The sequence below is a fragment of the Ovis canadensis genome, chromosome 16, assembly GCF_042477335.2.
Source record: "Ovis canadensis isolate MfBH-ARS-UI-01 breed Bighorn chromosome 16, ARS-UI_OviCan_v2, whole genome shotgun sequence".
Taxonomy (NCBI): Eukaryota; Metazoa; Chordata; class Mammalia; order Artiodactyla; family Bovidae; genus Ovis; species Ovis canadensis.
In genome coordinates, this window is record NC_091260.1 from 54,942,327 (window position 1) to 54,965,069 (window position 22,743).

Below are 22,743 nucleotides of genomic sequence, written 5' to 3' on the forward strand. Positions count from 1 at the left end.
CTCCCTACAGCCTGAAGCTGCTGTGCCACACAGGCACACACACTCGACCCCACCCCATGGGGTTCAGGCCAGAATCTTGCCCCCATTCCGGCTCCCCACCCGTGTCTCTAAGCTATGGTTCACTTCCTGGGTGTCCCGCAGTTCTTCAATGGACAAATCTGGTAGAATTCAAAGCAATTAATTAAAGAGGAGAGGCAAAAGAAAGCTTCAGTTCTCAGTATCATTATTGCCACTGGAAAGGGTAATGACAGCCTGGGAGGGGCCAACCCATGTCCAGGCTCTCCTGGACATCTGCCCGCTCTTGGAAGCAGCCCACGAGCACATGGTAAGTACTGATCATAATCATCAGCCCTGAAGTCACCCCCAGTTGCTTCCTTCAGGTTGGCACAACAGCATACCCAGAGACATGCCTCCTTTGGAAATACTGGAAAGAAACAAGACCCCAGGATAAAGGATATCTCAAGGAGGGATGGGCATTGCAACCAACAATGATAATGGACATTAAGAGAACAGTACATGTGCCCAGTAAGAACAAGCTTTCGCAAGGCAGTCCTCAAAATATTGCAATTCCTGGGTCAAAGCAAGTTAGGCTGATGATTTTAGGTAAAGCCAAGTGTATCAAAAGTCTCTAACAGAAAGTGACTGCCTTACAATATATTCTAAGGGTTCCAGTGAATGTTAGCTCCTCCCCACTGCCCTTTCCCTTTCTTCTGCCAGGAGGTGGTAGTCCTGGTGGATTCATTAGTATACTTGTATGTGGCATCTCCATATCTGATAAATTTTATGGGAATTAGGTTCAAATTGAATAATCTTCTAATAATAATTTCAGAAGGGCTCCCTTTCTTCCTTCTGATTGCTTTCTCCACTTCCAGTTTTCTTCTAACTCTCTCGACTCCTTCCATCTGGTATGTAATTTATGATGTGCAAATCAATGCTGTTTAAAGGAAATCCATGATTTTAAGCATAATGCAAATAAATATTCCCTCTTCCCCCACCAACTCTGTGCCTAAGCTCAGTTTAGGGTATGTATGTGCTGAGAATTAAAATTTGACCACATCTGTACAATATCTTAATTTCAGGAAAGCTTTTGAATGCATATGACATTCTCATCAGCAAGCCAGAAAGATAGGATCTGGTGTGTCTTTTCCTCACTGGGTTTCACGACAGACTGGAAAAGAGATCAATGGCTCAGTAAACAAAAGGGTGCTTAAAACATGGCCTCCAATTTTACCCTAGCTCTGCTTTAAATAATACTTAAAATTGCTTTGAGCACACCCAGAGTCTACAAATAATATTAATTGCAGTGGGAATTACTGATATGCTAGGAGAATCCAAATTGGCTTCAACACATGAAGGAAATGTTTCATGAAAAAGTTTCAAGTGCAGCGTGACGGCTGATTACAAAAGTAGTATCCTGAGGGGTGATGATCAAATGACAGGCATAAAAGGGGCTTAATATCTAGATTGGAAAAAAACTGACAAAGATGTGAGGATCACAGCAGATCGTGTTATTTAAAAGGAATCTGTGTGTTGTACTGATAAGAAATAAGCAATACAACAGCGGGGTGAATTCGCTTGGTGGGAGTCTGACATGAAAGGAAAGTATATCCCCATGTCTCCCTCCCCCATGATAAAGAATTTGGCAGCATACAGACCCTTAATAGGATGGTAGGTCCAGTCTGAGGCCCCTTATTTTAAGGGCAAAGTGGAGACACTGGAAAGGGTCCAGAGGAAAACCAAAATGATTAAAGAGAGAGAAAATAGAACCTATGAGGGAAGGTTAAAGGATTTGGAGTTGTTTAGTCTAGAGTGAAAAAGTGCCTAAAGGCAAACTTAACAGTCTTCCCCTCCCATTTGAAAGGTTATTATAGAGAGGACACCGACCAGCTGTTGTTCATCTCTACAGAAGACAGAAGAGGTAAGACTCAAAATGCAACATTCAGATGTGGGTCAGAGGCACAGAGGACATGCTTGATGCTAATGGTAACTGACTTGACATTGACCTCACTGTGCAGTCTTCACCTCTCAGACTCCATCCTAGAGATAGGCCTCCATGTTTCGGCAGAAGCCAGGCTGGAGAACTCCTTTCCTTTCCTTCTAGGGCTGCAGTAGTTCTCATCACCCCATTAATGTGGGGGGCAGTGGTCCTAAGATCCATGTTCCCTAAGTCAGAAACAGGGTGCTCTGAGAATTCAATTTTCTCTTCAAACATATTCGCACATCTCATCAGACCTTTGTTTATTGGGTCAGTTCAGTTCAGTCACTCAGTCGTGTCCGACTCTTTGCAACCCCAAGGACTGCAGCATGCCAGGCTTCCCTGTCCATCACCAACTCCCAGAGCCTACTCAAACTCATGTCCATTGAGTTGATGATGCCATCCAACCATCTCATCCTCTGTCGTCCCTTTCTCCTCCTGCTTTCAATCTTTCCAAGCATCAGGGTCTTTTCCAATGAGTCAGTTCTTCACATCAGGTGGCCAAAGTATTGGAGTTTCAGCTTCAGCATCAGTCCTTCTAATGAATATTCAGGACTGATTTCCTTTAGGATGGACTGGTTGGATCTCCTTGCTGTTCAAGGGACTCTCAAAGAGTGTTCTCCAACACCACAGTTCAGAAGCATCAATTCTTTGGCACTCAGCTTTCTTTATAGTCCAACTCTCACATCCGTACATGACTACTGGAAAAACCATAGCCTTGACTAGACAGACCTTTGTTGACAAAGTAATGTCTCACTTTTTATATGCTGTGTAGGTTGGTCATAACTTTTCTTCCAAGGAGCAAGTGTCTTTTTTAATTTCATGGTGACAGTCACCATCTGCAGTGATTTTGGAGCCCCCGAAAAATCTGTCACTGTTTCCATTGTTTCCCTATCTATTTGCCATGAAGTGATGGGACCAGAAGCCATAATCTTAGTTTCCTGAATGTTGAGGGTGGCTCGTTGGTCTACGGGTATGATTCTCACTTTGGGTGCGAGAGGTCCTGGATTGAAATCCCAGATGAGCCCAGGTTATCCTTTCTGGTTTATTGGGTGGGTATCTCTAAAAATACGCTCAACTTCTGACACTGGTAAGCATATTTTATAGATGCAGTCCTCTATATTGTTTCTCTATATAGGACATCATTGTTGTTTTTGTTTAGTCACTAAGCCATGTCTGACTCTTTGCGACCCCCACGGACTATAACCCACCAGGCTCCTCTGTCCATGAGATTCTCCAGGCAAGAATACTGGAGCGGTTGCCATTTCCTTTTCCAGAGGATCTTCCCGACTGGAGGGATCAAACCCGAGTCTCCTGCATTAACAGGTGCATTCTTTACCACTGAATCACCAGAGAAGCCCCAGGACAGCATTCCTTTTTGTTTAATGAGCAAGCAAGTATTAGTTGATGACGATAATGATAATAATCGCTATGAATTAAACTCATCCTACAATTATGTTGGGCATTGTGCTAGCTACTTTATGTAGGTTGCCTATTTCCTTAATTTTTTCAGTATCCCTGTGAAGTAGATATAATTATGAGCTTTATTCTAACACAAGGAAACTGAGTTAAGTAACAGTTAAGTAACACAATGAAGTTAAGTAACACAGCTGGTAAATGTTGGAGTCCCAATTCAAGCCTATTTAATCTGACTCAAAAGGGTAAGCTTAACCACTACACTACTGCCTCTCGTTGATTAGTTTTAGCTCTTGGAAGGGAGGAAACATTGCAAAAGGAAGCATTTATTCTTGTTGGTGCAAACTGATTAAAAACTAAGTCTTCCACACGTTTACATAGCCTGGGAAACATAGCTGTTTTTTTCCCAGCATAGAGGAAGGACTGACTTTGCCTTCTGATCAGAAGCATGCTTTGCTGTCTCCCACAAAGCTAAAAATCTAATAAAAATCTATCTATATTTTATTAATAAGAAACACCTAGCTATTCATCTATAGTCTAATTTTGCTCATAGTAGGTGTTTCATGACTGTTAAATGAACGAACACAAATGCATTATGACTTTGATGCTTTAAAGCAAATTGAGTTGAATTGTGTTTCTCCAGCATGCTGGTGATCAAAGCTCTGGTGGGTCATTTCTATGGGCCTCTTATCAGATGTTCCCTAAGAGTCTTAAAATCCAACTGTTTCCTTTAATTCAGTATCCATGAGAAAGGCATCTGTATGGGTTACATTTTCCCAGCATCAACTACTTTTAGATCAAGAATAGATTTTTAGTGGGGTTTACTGAGTGCTGTTGTATATCAGCAATAGATGATTCATAAGTGAAACAGACATCAAAATGATTTTTAGAAAGGCAAACGAACCACACACAAACAAAAAATTAAAAGCCTTGATCTAAACTACAGCAAAGGACAGATATTTTCCCATTAGGACAATTTATCCTGAATTTATAAACAGAGAGGGGCATAATTACCCAAGTGTTTGTGAACAGATCTAAACCTTATGTAGCTATAAAAAGCTGGAGAGGGGAAGAAAGAGGAAATTCCCAAGAGAAGATCCCCAACCACATCCAGGGCCATCAGATCTCCATAAAATACAAAGCCCAGCAGTGGTACCAAGTGGAACACAAGAAGAAACCTCAGGATTTTAACACAAGCCACAGAAATAACTTTGAATTGTCTTAAAACTAAACAGTGACAATTCTATCCAATAAACTTTCAGCCAACACATGGGCAGAGGGGTGACTTACTGGTGTTCCAGATGTAGTTAATAGAAACATGATGCTTAGAATAAAAAAGGTACTCAGTAAATGATGACTGAATGGATGGATGAGTGAATGAATGTCTGGACAGATGCCCAAGCTGCCTCTTTCTCCTCGTGAATGAAAGATGTTGGAAAGATGTCTTAGATGCTTCAACCCCAAAGCCCCCCCCACAAAGATGTTGAGTCATTTGAACAGGTCCTTCAGGAACAGCTCTAGAGCCAGACACTGGTTTCTGATCCAAAGATAACCAATTTATGATTTTGCATGAACACTGGAAGGAGGATTGCAATACCTGTGGAACATCTTTGCAGGCCTTAATTCAAAATTCCCATTATTTACCATATAGATTCTAGATTATTTGAAGTCCAACAGAATCAAATACTGAGTTCAGCATCTATTGAGTAGTCAGCATCTATTGAGCACTTACTGGATGTTGGGTCTTGTTTCTAATCCCTTTACATATTAACTCATTAAATTTTTGTTATAATCTTAAGAATGTGTGCTAAGTCACTTCAGTTGTGTCAGACTCTGCGACCCTATGAAATATAGCTCCCCAGATTCTTCTGTCCATGGGATTTTCCAAGCAAGAATACTGGAGTGGGTGCCATGCCCTCCCCCCAGGGGCTTAAGAATATGTACTATTATTATCAACCCATCAAAAACAAAACTGAGCCAAAAGATTACCTAATTAGTTCATGGGTCACACAATTAGTAAGCAGAAGAGCTGAAACTCAGATTCCAGCTGGAACCAGCACCTGCTCTTAATTGCTGTCTGATGCTACCTGTCCAAATCTTAACTCTTGTCACTGCTCAACAAAAAAAATCACTACCCACATTGAAATATTTACCCATAAATATTCAAAGAGCATTCTAATCTCTGCAGGATGCGATCCTCGACTTTCCCAATGCACCTCTCTCTTGCGTACTCACATCACTTATTCTGTGATGAACACAACTGTGACTTGACTCATAACACATCTCTCCAACTATTGGGTTGGCCAAAAAGTTTGTTCAGATTTTTTTGTACCATCTTATGGAAATACCCAAGCAAATCCAATAGATGTTCAGTTTCTTGGAGTCAGGACTGTGTGTTGCATGGCAGTCTCGGGATATAGAAGAATAGGGGAGATCTAGAACTAAAGTCCAAATCTCATAATTATTACCCATGGGACTCTAGGTTATCATGTAACACTTCCTATTCTCATATTCCAACTATAATCCTTAAGGGTTTGCTGAAAAGGGGAGATTAAATGAGACAATGTATATGAAGGATACAATATGGGATGATGCCTGATATTGTAAGATAGTGATTTTCAATCACCAGCTATTTTGACCCCCAAGGGACATTTGGCAATGTATGGAAATATTTTTGATAGTCACAAGTGTGTGTGTGTGGTGGTGGTGGGGGGAGTGTGGCGCTATGGGCATCTAGTGGATAGAGACCAGCAATACTGCTAAACATCCTAAAACCACGGGGCAGGCCCCCACAATAAAGGATTATCCATCCAAAATATCAGTAGTAAGAGTGCCAAGGTTGAGATACTCTGCTGCAAGCTATTAAAAATGTATCAAAAAGGTTTCCATTATCTTCCCTGTCCTTATTTTTCATACTGTGCTTATTGGAGATATTCAGTAAATCTTTGTTGAGTAAACCTTTGGATAAATGGGTAAGTGAATATAGGATACTTCTAAGATAGTTCACTGAAAACACTCGAGAGTGTGGTCTTTTCATGGCAGAGGTTCTGGTTGGAGAAGGAAATGGCAACCCACTCCTGTATTCTTGCCTGGAGAATCCCCATGGACAGAGGAGCATGGCAGGCTACAGCTCATGGGGTCACAAGAGTTGGACACGACTTAGCAACTAAACCACCACAATTAACCTGGAACCAGAACCTTCAAATATCCATGCTCAAAGAAAGGAATTCTGAAATAGACTCAATATAATACTGGGGTCTGAGCCCAGTGAAAGTAATGTTAAATTTCATCCTAGGAGAGCTGGAGAACTAAGACAAAGGCCAGCTCCTTCTCACCGGTGGCTTCCCCAGTGGCTTAGCTGTTAATCTACAAATGCTCCTTCATCTAATTCTATTCTCCACCCTAAAGATACAGTATAACAGTCAGAAGACCGTGGAAGAATTTATTCAGCTCTCTACCCTAGTCAATCACCCACCCCTGCAACAATCATGCACTACCTAGAGCCCAATCAAGTGAACTTTCATCCAGAACATGGGTTGAAAAACACAATGGAAGCAAAAAGGACATGTGGTCATTACTTGAAACTTTCAACAGGTTCAGTGAGATTGGTTGCAAGAACTGGAAACCCAAGAATAAAAGCCTACATTCTGGGATACAGCATAAATCACATTAACACAAACCAGAAATCCAAAAGATTCTTCTATCTCCCATTCTGCAGACTGAGTGGCAACATCTACTTTTTAAGTTTTTAAGAATTTAAGAATTCTTCATCTTTTACAGTCAGAATCCATGAAAGACTTTTTGTGTGGCTGTATATGAGACAATCTAAAACTTAACTTGAATTTCTAGCCATCTTTAAGCTTAAGTACCTGAACTAAATTACCTGCCTGGAACTATAAGAGCAAGATAGGTTCTTTCTTGCCTTGGATGCCTGACCATATCTAAGCTGGGATTGTCCTTTGCACTCTAACCACCTTCTGGATTCACCTTTAACCAATTCCTGTTCACCTCTCTGGACATCACCTGCTGGGTTCCCACCCTGACCCTCCCCTGGAATACACTGGAGGCCATCTTTGCAGCTTCAATAGCATCTCACTGCCCATTCACTTGTCTGATTACCCTTATAGTGTGGCCTTGTTTACTATCTTATTCCCAGAGCCTAGCACTGTGTCTGGCACATACAGGTGCCCAACAAATAGTTGTTGAATGAATGAGTAGAAAATATTCATTCCTAAAATTACTTGTTGAGTGCCTACTATGAATCAGATATTGTTTTAGGCACTGGGAAAACCGCTATTACTATCTTAGTACTAACAACAACAACAGTAAAAATTATTGTAGCTAATGTTTATTGGGCATTTATTATGTACCAGGGATCATGCCAAGATTTTCTCTGTATTCTCTTTTAATCCTCCCCCTCATACCCACATGCAGTACATGGGGTCGCTAAGAGTCAGACACGACTGCGCGACTTCACTTTCACATTTCACTTTCATGCCCTGGAGAAGGAAATGGCAACCCACTTCAGTGTTCTTGCCTGGAGAATCCCAGGGATGGGGGAGCCTGGTGGGCTGCCATCTATGGGGTTGCACAGAGTCGGACATGACTGAAGCGATTTAGCAGCAGCATACCCACATGGCAGATACTATTATTATTCCCACTGTACAAATGAAAAAAGATGCCAAGCCACTCCTACGGACCTTAATGTGAAAAAAATCTTTGACGTTTAAGTTCCTCCTGGTTTATTTACGTGGGCTTAATTCACATCAACTAAGAAAAGCTAACCTGTGAATTTTGTTGATGTCTGTCCCTTGCCTGGAAAGTTCCATTCTTTATATCATCTGAGATTTATTTTAAAATATTTTGATATAGGCTATCAAGTGATGACAATAGTAATCTACACTCCAGAAGCCATGAGCTGACGTTTGAAGGGTACTTATCAGAGCTCACCCAGCAGTACACATCTGAAATATCACTACCTAAATTTGCAGCAGAAGGTTCTACAGTTTCTGAAATGGAGGTTAGAAATACTGTTTTCCATCTGTGGAATGAGATAAATAGGTTAGAAAGGTTCGCACAGACACCTCTATCCTTGCCTGCTGGGCTGGAAGAATGCAGGGGGTACTGCTTCATCGGTGAGACTCCATGTGTGTGGGGTCCCCCCAGTTAATGGAGGATTCTGTCACTGGGTCTGATGATAAAGTCAGGTGATTCTAAAGTCAGAGGACTACTGCAGGCCCTTCAGAGTGAGCCTGCTACAAGGGGCCCATTGGAGCACCTACAGGAACAGCAGGACAGATGCTGTGGGACAAGCAGGCAGTGGGACTACTTCCGCACTTCCTTGCCAACACGCGCTCCACCTGCGGCAGGAGGCAAGGACTTGCTCCCATGGTAACCTGCCACCTGGCCCTGATGATCAGCCTCTCCTGATCATCAGAGGCTACTGATGTTTAACAAGAGAATCTGAAGATGTTGAGCAGCCAATTGCCTCAGGCAACACACACTTCCCTACCTTGGTCTCTTGGAGAAAACCAGTTCATCTTCCAACACTAATCTTCCAAAGCAAGGGACACAGATTTGATCCCTGGTCTGGGAGGATCCCACATGCCAAGGAACAATAAGCCCGGGTGCCACAACCACTGAGCCCATGCGCCCTAGGGCCTGTGCTCGCATCAAGAGAAGCCACTGCAATGAGAAGCCTGCACACTGCAGTGAAGAGCAGACCCCATTCACCACAACTAGAGAAAGCCTGAGTGCAGCAACAAAGACCTGGTCGGGCCAATAAATAAATCACTAAAAACAAACAAACAACTACTGCTGTCTTGATAACTGGCTCTCTTGATAACTCATCTCCCCTTAGGAATGCTGAGGAATCCCCAAGTTGCCTGCATGTGGCAGAGATCCTTTTGATAGACCCCCAATCACCTAAGATAATCTGGACAAGTTTCTTCCTAAACCCTGAAAAAGTCTAATTCAGCAAACAACGTTACTTTAGGATGTGACTTATTGAGCAAAGGGCCACACTAGGTGCTGAAGAACATAAGCAGCAGGGGCCATGGGCCCAGTGAGCTTAGAGATGGCCAGAGGACAAGTAAAGCAACAGGTGGGGACTTCCTGGTGGTCCAGTGGTTAAGAATCTGCCTTCCAATGCCGGGCACACGGGTTCAATCCTGATTGAGGAACTAAGCCTGCACTGCAATAAAGCCTGCACTGCAATAAAGATAAAGCGCAGCCAAAATTTTTTAAAAAAGAAAAGCAACAGGTGTTAGTTACAGTGAAGTGCGGAGTAACTGCTAAGTCCATCAGGGACACCTAATTAGACCTGGAAGGTCAGGGAAAGCTTCCAGAAGACGTGACTGGAAGCTGAGCCCTGAGGATGAGCAGGCATTAGCACAATGAAGAAAAGACTCCAGAAGAGGAAGTGCCAAGTGCAAAAGTCCAGAGCGCAGACAGGGGCTCTTGTGCTCTGAGGACGCAAAGAGTTCAACATGGCTGCAAGTAGGGTTGGCTGGAGGCAGAGTGAAAGTGAAAGTTAGTAGCTCAGTCCTGTGGGACTCTTTGCAACCCCATGGACTGTAGCCCATCAGGCTCCTCGGTCTGTGGAATTTTCCAGGCAAGAATACTGGAGTGGGTAGCCATTCCCTTCACCAAGGGATCTTCCCAACTCAGTGATTGAACCTAGGTCTCCTGCATTGGCAGGCAGATTCTTTACCACTGAACCACCAGAGAAGTCCAGGGCAGGCAGAGTGAGGAGAAAGTGGGCTTTGTGAGGCAGTAGCTTGGGCTTCATTCTTAAAAGGCTTTTAGTGGAGGAATGCATGAACAGATTTCCATGTCAGAATGATCACACTGGCTCCAGGGAGGCCAGCGGATTGGAGGCATGGAGACGGGTGAGGAGTCCAGGCAAGACAAGATGGCGCTTGGCCTCTGGAGTCTCTGTAGGCCCACACTTCCCCTGTATCTCAGATAAAACTCCAGCCTGACTCTGTTTACAGCTCTCTGCTGCTGCTAGACCGTCAGTCCCTTGAGTGCAGAAACTGGAATTTACTCATCTCTGGAGCCTTAGTGCTCCCAGGTGATAAAGCTCTCAGTAAAGGGTTGGTGTGCTTGTTGAAGGACAGAATTCCTTAATTACAAAAATGATTTCCCTGGATTCCTCATCATCAGACCCCTCCCACCAGCCCCTCTCTTCCATGGCTGCCTGCACAAATCCCCTCAGCAACTACTGTACTTCGTTTACATTTGGTCACTCCAAGGTGTAGGCTGACACTCACTTTACTTCTTCAAGCATAGACTTTGATTTTTTCATCTTCACAGCCTTCAGAACATCTTACGCTGCACTCTTCTCTCATGACAGCCTAGCTCATCCCGCCACTCCATCCAGTCAAGACTTCACACAAGCTGGGCTTACAGTTCCCCTCCCCTACGATCTTGAAAATTTCCCAGGGGTAAGCTCACTTATGTGGAGCAGCTACTCCCTTCCATATGATTTCCTAAATCCATCTCATTATTTAAGTATAAAAATAAAACAGTCCCACCCTCTGCAAGAAGCGTTCATGAACTTCGGCTAACCTGGTAGAGAATTCCACCCAGCCTTAATCCCATTGGAGAAGGCAATGGCACCCCACTCCAGTACTCTTGCCTGGAAAATCCCATGGGCGGAGGAGCCTGGTAGGCTGCAGTCCATGGGGTGGCGAAGAGTCGGACACGACTGAGCGACTTCACTTCACTTTAATCCCATTAATGTGTATTCCTGTCAACTGCATATGATTTGATGTTTTCCCTTCAAGGACATAACAGCAAGTCCTTGTGTCTACCTCCCTTGCCTGTACTGTCAAGCTCCTTCTCTGTGTTCCCCTTGCCCTGATCCCTGGACCAGCCAAAGTTCTCTGGACTTGTTCCAGGCCACAGGGGTCTTCTATTTTGACCTGTTTGCAAGAACTCGGGCTTGACCAGGACAGAGTCAGAAGTGGAACACCCACTGTAGCCACTGCCCACCTCCAGGCCTGGACCATACCTCACCCTGGCCCATTGGCTTCCCAGCAGTGAGCACTGTGTTACCCAGAGGGTTTCTTTAGACCCTCTGTGTGCATGCTCAGTCCCTCAGGTGTGTTCAGCTCTTTACAACCCCGTGGACTATAGCCCACCAGGTTACTTTGGCCATGGGATTTTCCAGGCAAGAATCCTAGAGTGGGTTGCCATTACCTACTCTGGGAGATATTCCCGCCCCAGGCACTGAACCTGAGTCTTCTGTGTCTCCTGCATTGGCAGGTGGGTTCTTTACCACTGCGCCACCTGGGAAGCCCACAGACGCTCTAGTGGAATCAAAATGGGTAGTATCCTAGAGATATTCCCTCTCCCTGGATGCCTTCATCTACTTGGGGCTGGTGCCCTTCCTTCTACAGGTTTGTGCTAATGTCACCAGACACAACACAGGAGACCCAGTAAAATTAGAATTTTAGGTGAAAAATGGGTACTTCTTTAGTAATTATTCCCAAATATTGTATGGAATTTTTAATTCCATAAATACAATTTTAATTTTAATTTGACAACTTAGTATGTACTTGCTACTCAGTTTTTAGAAAAATTGTATCTACTCTTAACAGGCAAATAATTATGCAGAAAACAAAACACATATACATTATTAAAACTTGGAACTCTTGAAAATATCCTTTATGTTCTCTGTTTCTCACTCTCATGGATAACTCTAATAAGGACAGGTTTGCAAACATCTTTGTAGTTCACTTGAAGTCCCTTGTCTCTGCCCAACCTTCCTCGCTCAGTTTATAATTCTCTTCCCATGATCACTCTTTGCATCATTAAGTTCAGCTATTTTGACCCTTCTTCCGTTCCCAAGCAATTACCATTCAATCGAGGGCTTCACCTTGACTTGCTCTGTCTTATGATGACAAATCAAAACATCTCCTCTTTACAAGTCAGTGAACCACATTAAGGAAACACTGAAGGGCTAGTAAGTAGTTCCCTAAGTCTTACAAATTGACCTCAAGGATCAGATTCCTCTTCCTATCTGTCCCATGCTCTCTAACTCTGGGAAATCCATCCAGCAAAGCAACTCCAGGACCCCAATCCTAGTTCTGGTCTGGTCTACCATTGCTCTCCATTAGCCAGAGACGTTCCTATCTGGGAAAAGCAAGGTATCAGATGAACAAACTGGATTCCTCCCAGAGTCCCAGGGGACATCTTAATCATGTTTACAAAGCCATGATGTTTATTAAATGGTGCCGCAAAAAGGGCCCATTTAGCATTACTCCAGGAGTGGAGAGTTTAACCCATTCATAAATGTGTGTCTAGGGGAAAGGACATGAAGAGGAGCTATACCTTTGCAATTAGTTTCCAGTTTGCACAGAGAGTAACTGGGATTGTGAAAGACTGTGGATAAAACTCAGAGAGGGAACCAGAGTAGTATTCAAGATCTGAGGAGAACATTGGGGTACATGTTTCTTTCTGAATTGCGGTTTTTCCCTGGGTAGATGTCCAGGGGTGGGATTGCTGGGTCATGTCATAGTTCTATTTTTAAGTTTTTTAAAGGACTCTCCATACTGTTCTCCATAGTGGCAGTACCAATATACATTCCCATCAACAGTGCAAGAGGATTCCCTTTTCTCCACACCCTCTCCAGCATTTATCATTTGTAGATTTTTTTGTGTGATACACTAGTACATGTGAAATAGATAGACAGTGGGAAGCTGCTGTATAGCGCAGGGAGCTCAGCTCTGTGCTCTGTGCTTACCTAGAGGGATGGGAGGGAGGTTCAGGAGGGAGGGGATATATGTATGCATACAGCTGATTCACTTCGTTGTGCAGCAGAAATTAACACAATGTTGTATAGGAATTATATGCCAATTAAAAAATAAAAATAGATCTTAAAAGAATATGATGAGACCTGGATGGTCCCCAGGTGGGCTGGTTAGGAAGGAAGGATATTAGTGAGATCAAGAAAGATTTATTAATATATCAAAGGGAAAAAACATTTTGAATTACCAGAAGATCATCACCAAAGAGAGCCATGGTGAGAGAGGCAGATGATGTCATTGCTATTTACAGTCTCCATCATATTACTAGGATTCTGATCAGTTTCCTCTATCACTTCATCCTCATGAGAAAGGCCAGATAGGTAATTATTATACCCTCTCCAACTCCAAAGGAAAAGAAAGTGACGAGAAGGATTTAGGAACTTCAAGGGACACAGGTTTCCTGACTTCTGGTCCAGAGTGCCTTCCACGATGAGCAGATAGTTGTCACTGTGTTCAAACCAGCTCGGCCCTAGCCAGGAAGTTGCTTTCAGACTTTATTCAGTACTTCTGGAAGGATGTGCTGGGATTTCAGAGGCTGTGTCATAGTGAGCAGCCTAGGAAGAAAAACGGACCTGGGTTTGGATCCTGTCTCTTCTTTGCCAGCCTGGACTCTCTCGTCTATGTTTGGGTATAATGATAGTCATGGAGAAGAGGAGCTGTGAGCAATCACTGAGCTGACATGTGTGGAGTGCTGGCACAGAGCTGCAGTAAGCACAGACATTATTATTAACAGTGACTCTACCTGTGGGTTCAGGAATCTAATCCGTGTTCACATCTATGCAAATCTTCACTAAGGTGAAGAGGTAATTGATGAGAACTGGTAGCTTTTCAGAGCTACCAAAAGGCTGGTGGTGTTGCCTGTTTTCTGAAGTGACAAGAGAAAGTTGCAAGCTAACGATGGCTCCCATCTGTTGACTGCTCGTGGTGTCAGACACTGTCATAAGCCCTTTACATGCACATCCTCACTTACTCTCCTATCACCCTAGAAATCAGGAATTGTTCTTTACCTCAGTTTGTAGTTAGGGAAACTTTGGCTTAGTGGGGTTAAAAAATTGTCCATTGTTATGCATTTCATAAGTCATAGGATCAGGATTCACTAAGTTTATGCTCTTAAATAGACACAAGCAAACCAACCAAATCATTCTTTGCAGGGGTGTGTGTGTGTGTGCATGCGTGTGTGCATTGGTGCTCACGCTTTCAGAAGAAAACACCTCAAGTATTAGCAGTATATACCTCCAGGTAGTAGGATTACAGGTGGTCACTTTCTTCTTTTTGCCTTGATGAACTGTGTATGCACTGTCCTTATTGTTTAAAATATTTCATTCTGTATAAAACAGGTGCACAGGGAACTCCGCTTAATGCACTGTGGTGACCTGAATGGGAAGGAAGTCCAAAAGGGATGGGATACAAGCCTATGTGTGGCTGATTCATTTTGCTGTACAGGGGAAACTAACACAACGTTATAAAGCAACTGTACTCCAATAACAATTTTAAAAATAAATATTTTTCATTTTGACAAATATAAATTTTGCAAATCAAAACACGGCTTCAAAAATATAATGAAAATGACTACACCTTGGATATGTATTGGGGGAGGAAAGCTCTAAATAGGCACGGCATTTTCAGGAACCATTGTAATTAAACTTACAAGGTGTTTTTTTTTTTTCAGTCAAAGAAAAGTGTAAAGAAAGTGAAAGTTGCTCAGTCATGTCTGACTCTGCGACCCCATGGACTATACAGTCCATGAATTCTCCAGGCCAGAATACTGGAGTGGGTAGCCTTTCCTTTCTTCAGGGGATCTTCGCAATCCAGGGATCCAACCTGGGTCTCCCGCATTGCAGATGGATTCTTTACCAGCTGAGCCATCAGGGAAGCCCAAGAATACTGGATGGAGTAAGTAGCCTATCCCTTCTCCAGCAGATCTTCCCAACCCAGGAATCGAATTGGGGTTTCCTGCATTGCAGGCAGATTCTTTACTAACTGAGCTATCAGTCAAAGAAGACTTCAGAATAAAACAAACTTCTTGAAAATAAAAATTACGTTCCTCTTTGCCACCTAAAAGCTCAGATTCCATAAGTCCTGGCTTTTGGGCAGAAGATCTGAGTTCTAAATCTTAAATCTCTTTATGATCTGAGCATCAACAATAATCCAAAGATTTTTCAATTATTTACTCTAGAACACCATCAACGAGTTCTTAAGTCTGTTTTGCTTTACTACATTTTCTCTTTGGATGATGATTTATAACTTATGAGCAAACCCCTTTTCTTCTCTAGTCACTACTAAGGATAAAATGATGAAAGATCCCCAAAGCAAACATTCATCTTTCTGTTTGCTCTGAACTCTGAAGTCTTCTTCCAGAGAACTGCAATGATAAATTAAGACTCTGTACCCCCTGAAAACAGAGCCAGTCCTCAAGGATGACCTCAGTGGGAGAGGAAAGGAATTAAAAGCAAATTGAAGGAACTCAAACATCATGACCTTTTCCTGTTTTCCTGCTGTTGGCAATAGTGCAGGAGATGTGAGAGCTGGTCCGCCAATCCTCTAGAGCTGGGGCCCAGGCCTGGGTGAGAGATCCCGGGGGGCGAGGGGGTCCCCCAGGTCATGTGATCATGTGACCTGGAGGGAGATATTTCATCTAGTGGGCTTATGCTTTCCCATCTTCAAAATGAGTGTTTCAGACCAATGCAGCCTCGAGAATGCACAACAAAGACATGGTGAGAATGGAATTTGAGGGGAGGGTCCAGGGATGTGAATTCTGTTTGAAAACTCACTAGAGATTGTTATTACAATATTTATTATATAGATTTTTATTTGGGGGAATTAACTAAAATATACCTTTTCTCTTCTTTCAAAAGTGAATTAATTTACATAATTTATTTTAATAATCCTGGATAGACTGGACATCTTTTTCTAAATGGAATTCCTAAAGGTGATCAGAAAATCCTTTGCCCATCCTTCTTTTGTCATTAGAGCACTATCATGGTGGGAGAGAGAAAGGAGGATTTTAGATTGAGTTGTGTAAATTTGCAAAAATCATGTTTGTTTTGTTTTTATAAAAACATTACTATTTGTTTATGGAGAAAAGACTGAAACAAGCTTCCACAAATACCACCAGGATGCTATTTTTTGTAAGGATACATTTCAGTCTATTCTAAAACATGTAAGTCAGATTGGTAAATTGGGAATACCAATATAGAACGCCTTTTTGCATGCACAGCAAATTAAAAAAGCACATAACATATAATGCTTCTATCTATTTTCAGGTGGACAATTATGGAAATTCCAAATCTGGGTCCCCTGGGGTTTAAGACTACATTCTCAATCACTGATGCTACTGCCACAAATAACGGGACTGACTCAGGTTACACAAACCTGAGACTTTCATTTTAAGAAGCAATATTTATCTTATTCAACAAACATATACTGAGCTTTCATTATGTCTTAGGTGTTGAGCTAATCAGAGATACCTACCCAACCCAAACCATGAAGCTCTGGCTTTTTTTCAGTGCTGTTGATGAAACACTAAATATCAGATTTAAAAATCACTGAAGAAGATGAGCTATCTGTAAGTTCCCTAGATGAACTTCACCCCTTCGTCAGTAAGGCAAGATCCTTGGGCTAAAAGATAAACTTTTAAAACCATTAAACAGAGCAGCACAGAGAAGAAGAAAGAACTTGCAGTGGTCTCTTGCTATAACAACTAATTGCATCGGTGATGCCCACACAGCAATGTCCACCATCCTACTGTGCTTCCTCTGGCTTGTGTACACTGGACAGACTCCAGCCTAGAAACGACTTGAATTGTCTTGCTCTAAATCATAGCATGGAGAATGTACTTTCTTTGTCTCAAAAGCAACTGAGACCTGACTGGGCTATCAGTTATGAAATACCCACAGATAGCTCTGAAGAGCAAAGATTCCTGGAGAGTTGAGGTGTTTTTGTTTTTGTTTTAAATCACTGCTTACTTAAGACAACTAGTAACAGAATGAAGTAAATCTCATAAAGATCTACTTCCCAGTCACTGAACTATTATTTTTCTCCACAAGCTGAGGTCATCCATTAGTTTTTAGGCTTGAAATGTAAAAAAAAAAAAAATCAGAAATGAGCAAAATGTTCTGAGAAGCAGCCATGCAGATATCACCAAGTCACAGCTTACAGTCATTTCTCTGCCTTCTATTGCAGAGTCGAAAAGTTTTTAAAGGATGTCCATAAGTTCAAGAAATTGTTCTGCCACTTCATCTTTGATGCCTTGTTGTTATGAAATCAGCCTTGTTAGACTCCAGGAACCCCTTTGAAGCTCAAGCTTTGACTCAAGAGGTGTATTAGTTAAAAACAGAGAATATAAGCATGTCCTATTCCACATCTTCAGACTTGGCAACCAGTGACTAGCAACAGAGGAGGGGATACAGTTGCTTGAACTCAGTGGCCCCCCAACCTTTTTGGCACCAGAGGCCAATTTCATGGAAAATAGTTTTTCCACAGATGAGGCAGGATCAAGCGGATGATGGTTTGGGGATGATTCAAACGGATTACATTTATTGTGCACTTTATTTCTATTATTATTAATACCACGAGCTCCCCCTCAGATCATCAGGCATTAGATTTCAGAGGTTAGGGACCCCTGCTCTAACTGGTCACATTCTTCTCCAGACCTGGAGACCCCAGAAGAGAATTCAACAGATAGAAGGAGTTTTTTTTCAGGCGTTTCCTCCTCCTAGAATCAAAATCTGGCTTAGCTTCTGGTGCTTTTTGTTCCCGAAGTTACTTCATATTAAAAGGAATTTATCATCCAGGAAAATGTCCTATAAATGTCCAACATGGCATCAAATTCTGCATCAGAGGCAGGGGAGGTAGACACCCCCAAAACCTCTCCTCCTTGGGGCAGCCCTCCTCTCTGGGCAAGGTTGCAGCCAGCCAGCTAACCTGGCTTCCCCTGCCCCATGGTGCTCAGCTGGCATCAGGCACCCATTGACAGGCTCAGGGGATGCCTCATGCATCCCTGCCGTGGCCACAGCCCCCACCAGGTGAGGCTGTGTGCAGTCCAGCCTCATGACCCTTCTGCCCGCTTCCACATCAGCTCTTCCCGGCTGCCATCCATCTGGAGGTTTGTTAAGCTTCTCAGGTGATGTTGGTGAAGCAACAACATTCTAGTTTGGTGCTACCCTCAAGGTCTAAGTTGAGGTGTTCATGAGATTGTCTTAGCACACACCGCAATGACACCCTTCAGGAGAAAAGAAAGCAAGCTCTGTCACTACAGTCTTCGCAGGAGACCCTAGAGGGCCCAGGAAATTGGAGTGAATCCACACTTCTCTCTGCACCTTTGTTTCTAGGGGTCACTTGCAAGTTATTGTCAACAAGGGTCTTAACCTTTCAACGAGTTCTGGGAGGAAACCAAGTCAGTTGACCCTTGAATGACACAGGTTTGAACTGTGAGGGTCTGTGTACACATGGGTGTTTTTCTATAGTAAGTACTGCAGTACTGGGGCTTCCCAGGTAGCGCTAGTGGTAAAGAGCCTGCCTGCCAATGCCAGCGCAGGAGACGTAAGAGGCACAGGTTTGATCCCTGGGTCGGGAAGATCCCCTAGAGAAGGGAATGGCAACCCACTCCAGTATTCTTGCTGGAAAAGTCAATGGACAGGCTACACAGTCCATAGGGTCACAAAGAGTCAGACATGACTGAGGCAACTTAGTCCACACGCACTCCCGTACTAGCAGGGTGATCCCTGATGGGCTGAATCCATGGGATGCAGAACTGTGGATACAGCAGAACAGTGTACAGACTTCCTACTGCTCAGAGGGTTGGCACCCCTAACTTCTGCACTGTTTAAGGGTCACCTGTACTCACCACACTTTGTTTATCCATTCACCTGTCGGTGCGTGAGTTGTTTCCACCTTTTGGCTGTTATAAATAATGCTGTGACAAACAGTGACGTGCAAATATCTGTCAAATCCTCCTTTCAATTCTTTGGGTATATACCTAGAAGTGGAGTTTGCCATTTATGTGCTAATCACGTTTACACTTTTTAACGCACCGTCAAACTGCTTTGCATTTTTTATTTTACTCACAACTCACAGTAAAGAGTTAAAGAGAAGATACGAAACAATATATATTAGTTTGGACTCTGGAAATTTTGGCTTTGTTCTCTAAAGCACTCTTGTCTTCTGCTATGGTGAACAATTCCTTATAAAGACAGAATTGTATTTTAATCTTTTTTATTAGTTATCGCAAGTCCTTTATCTTCGTCCAACTTTTTCACTCAGTTTACAAGTTTTCCCAGCCTTGGTTATTCTTTGTATCAAGTTCAACCACCTTGACCCCTTTTCGCTTCCCAAGCAATTACTCTTAAACATCAAATCACTGTGATTGACTGCATCTTGTTTTATCCTTCATCAGAAACTCTCATTTTCTGCTGGCTAATGATCCATGATCAGGAAAAACACCTAAAGGGGGCTGGGTCCCCACCACCTCATAAATTGGTCAGGAAAAGAAAAAAAAATCTGCATGGAAGGATAAATTTCCTAAAAGCCTCTAAGAAACTGCTCCTCTACTTTACAAATCAGAAAGTTTAAACATTGTGCAAAATTCCCAGGAAAACCCATCTAACTTTATCTGAAGTGATTCCAGCTTTCTATATTTATGTGGGTGATCAAGTGTGTCCATAAAGTCTTGGGAAAAGGGATAGAGGAGAATTACAACCAACACGCCAAGGGGAGGATGGTTGTGATGATAGAAGAATTTTGGGAGGCAGAAGGAACTTGACAGAGATAAGTGGGTGTTCTAAGTAGACTAATTTTAAAAAATTGAAGAATCAAGTTTGAGAAGTAAAATAAGGATGCCATTAGATGAAATGTGTTAAGGGAGTGGTTGAGGAATAAACAATTACAGTCAAACAGTTGGAAAAAGCCATTATGGCACTGGAGAGGAGAGTTATCCTATGGTGATTAATACCATTTTACTTTGGTTAAGGAGGCGGGGAGGTGTTAGTAACTGGTTAAGGGTGTGACAGGGCTCTGTAGTACTGGTAAAGTTCTGGTGCTTGATTTGGGTGATGACTAATATAAAAATTCACCAGCTGAACACTTAGGATTTGGGCCTTTCTCTTTATGTATATTATACATAAAATTTTTTGGAGAAAGCATTTCTGGAATGATAGAATAAGGACCTCCACAAATACATTTTTCCATAAAAACAAGAAGACCACCAGAAAAAATTATGAAAAGCAACTTTTTCAAAACTCTGGAAATTAAAGGGTTGAAGCAGTCTGTTGTTGTTCAGCTACCAAGTCATGGCTGACTCTTTGTGACCCCATGTACTGCAGCACACCTGGCTTCTCTGTCCTTCACCATCTCTTGGAGTTTGCTCAAATTCATGTCCATTGAGTTGGCAATGCTATCTAATCACGAAGCAGTGTAAGAAGCACTTATTCAAGAAAAATGGCTGGATCTTGGAAAACACAGTGAGCTTTGTGACATTTTAACTTACACTTTTCCCTCTTTCTCCCCAGCCCCCAAAACCTTGAAAACCAACAGCCTCACAATTATGGTAGCTGTGCAAACAAACAGCCTGGTAGCCCTGGGTCAGGGCAAGTTTGGAGGTTTGCCAAAGCTCTGTCCCCAGAGAACTGTCAGTATTGAACAGTCTGATAGCTCTCTGAATAGCTCCATTTCCTGAACTTAACTTTGATTTGATTCATAGCTGACTCCCCAAGAAGTCAACTTAGCCCTACCGCTAGGTCATTTGTTGAAAAGAATCAGTGACAATTATTTAACATCTGTAGCTTCCTGAGAAAATATTTGCAAATCATATATTTGATGATAAAAGATTTATATCTAGAATATATAAAGAACTCTTACACTTTAACAACAACAAATAAAGGTAACTGATCCAATTTGAAAAATGAGCAAAGGATTTCAAGAGACATTTCCCCAAAGATACACAAATGGCCAAAAGCACATGAAAAGGTGCTCAACATCATTAAGTCATCAGGGAACGCAAATCAAAATCACAATGAAATACCACTTCACACCCATGAGAATGGCTGTAATAATAAAGGCAGACAATAGCAAGTGTTGAAGAGAATGTGGAGCAATTAGGACCTTCATGCACTGCTGGTGAGAAAGTAAAATGGTATACCCTTTTGAAACACAGCATGGCAGTTCTTCCAAAAGTGACGCATACAGCTTCCATATGCCCATCAATTCAATTTCTAGGCACACACCCAAAAGTACTGAAAACAAATGTCCAGACAAAAACTTGTACACCAGTGTTTGCGGTAGCATTATTTGTAATAGTCTAAAGTGGAAATGATCCAAGTGTCCATCAACTGATGGTCAAACAGATGTGGTACATGGAACACTATTTGGCAATATAAAGGAATGAAGTGCTGAAACATGCTACTACATAGACGAACATTAAAAGCCTTATGCCAAATGAGAGAAGCCAGGCACAAAAGACCACACGCTGAAATATCCAGAAAAGGCAAATCCATAGAGACAACAAGTAGATTAGTGTCACCAGGGGCTAGGAGAAGGGAGAAATGGGGAGTGACTGGTAATGGGTATGGAGCTTCTTTTTGGAAGGATAAAAATGTCTTAAAAGTAGATATTGGTGATATTCAACTCTGTGAACATATAAAACCACTCAATTATACACTTGAAAAGGATAAATTTTATATGTAAATTGTACTTTAATAATACTGTTATAAAGCAACAAAGTTTACTTTAATAATTCCTTAATATCATTATAATCATATTATCCCTATCCCAGGAGTAAAGCAGTTTTCTAAAGCATGGATGCGAGTTCCCATAAAACCAGGGACATGGATTGTATGGGGCTTCCCAGGTGCCACTAATGGTAAACAACCTGCCTACCAATGCAGGAAATGTAAGAAATGTGGGTTCGAACCCTGGGTTGGGAAGATCCTCTGGAGGAGGGTGTGGCAACCCACTCCAGTATTCTTGTCTGGAGAATCCTGGACAGAGGAGCCTGGCAGGCTATAGTGCATAGGGTTGCAGAGAGTCAACACAACTAAAGCAACTTAGCACGCACGCACGGATGTCTTGTACACCAATATTTCCTCAATACATACAACCAGGGCTAAAATATAGTAGGTGGTCAATAAATCTCCTTATATGAATAAAACAGTGGAGAGATTAAGAAACTGTTTAGAACCAGATTTCCCAACTTTTAATTCTTCCTTTCTGATTCTTCCTTCCACAGTATAGAGGTGTGGTAGACAGTGATATAATGAATAAGGAATTTGAGGTGACCTGGCCAGGATGTCAGGTACACTTCTTATTGGGAAATGGATATGCTGTTTATATAAGACGGAGGTGCTCTCTTTGGAGATAGAGATACTATCTGGGGGAGGGGCAGTGATTGGAAGAGCATCCCAGCCAAAAAAATCTCAGGTGTGGGAGGCAGGTAAACCTGGGCTTGGTTCCAGGCTTTGTTCCTTAGCAGGGATGTTTGCTCAATCTTTCTCAGCCTAAATTTCCTCATCTGTAAAATGCAGATGATAACACACCGTTGCGTTG

At 42.4% G+C, this 22,743-nt stretch overlaps 1 protein-coding gene across 5 annotated transcripts in view; it reads right to left on the minus strand.

The window, feature by feature from the left end:
- Positions 1-22,743, minus strand: part of PDZD2 (PDZ domain containing 2) — a 411,535-nt gene that overhangs the window by 225,904 nt on the left and 162,888 nt on the right. The gene's annotated exons all lie outside the window — the stretch shown is intronic.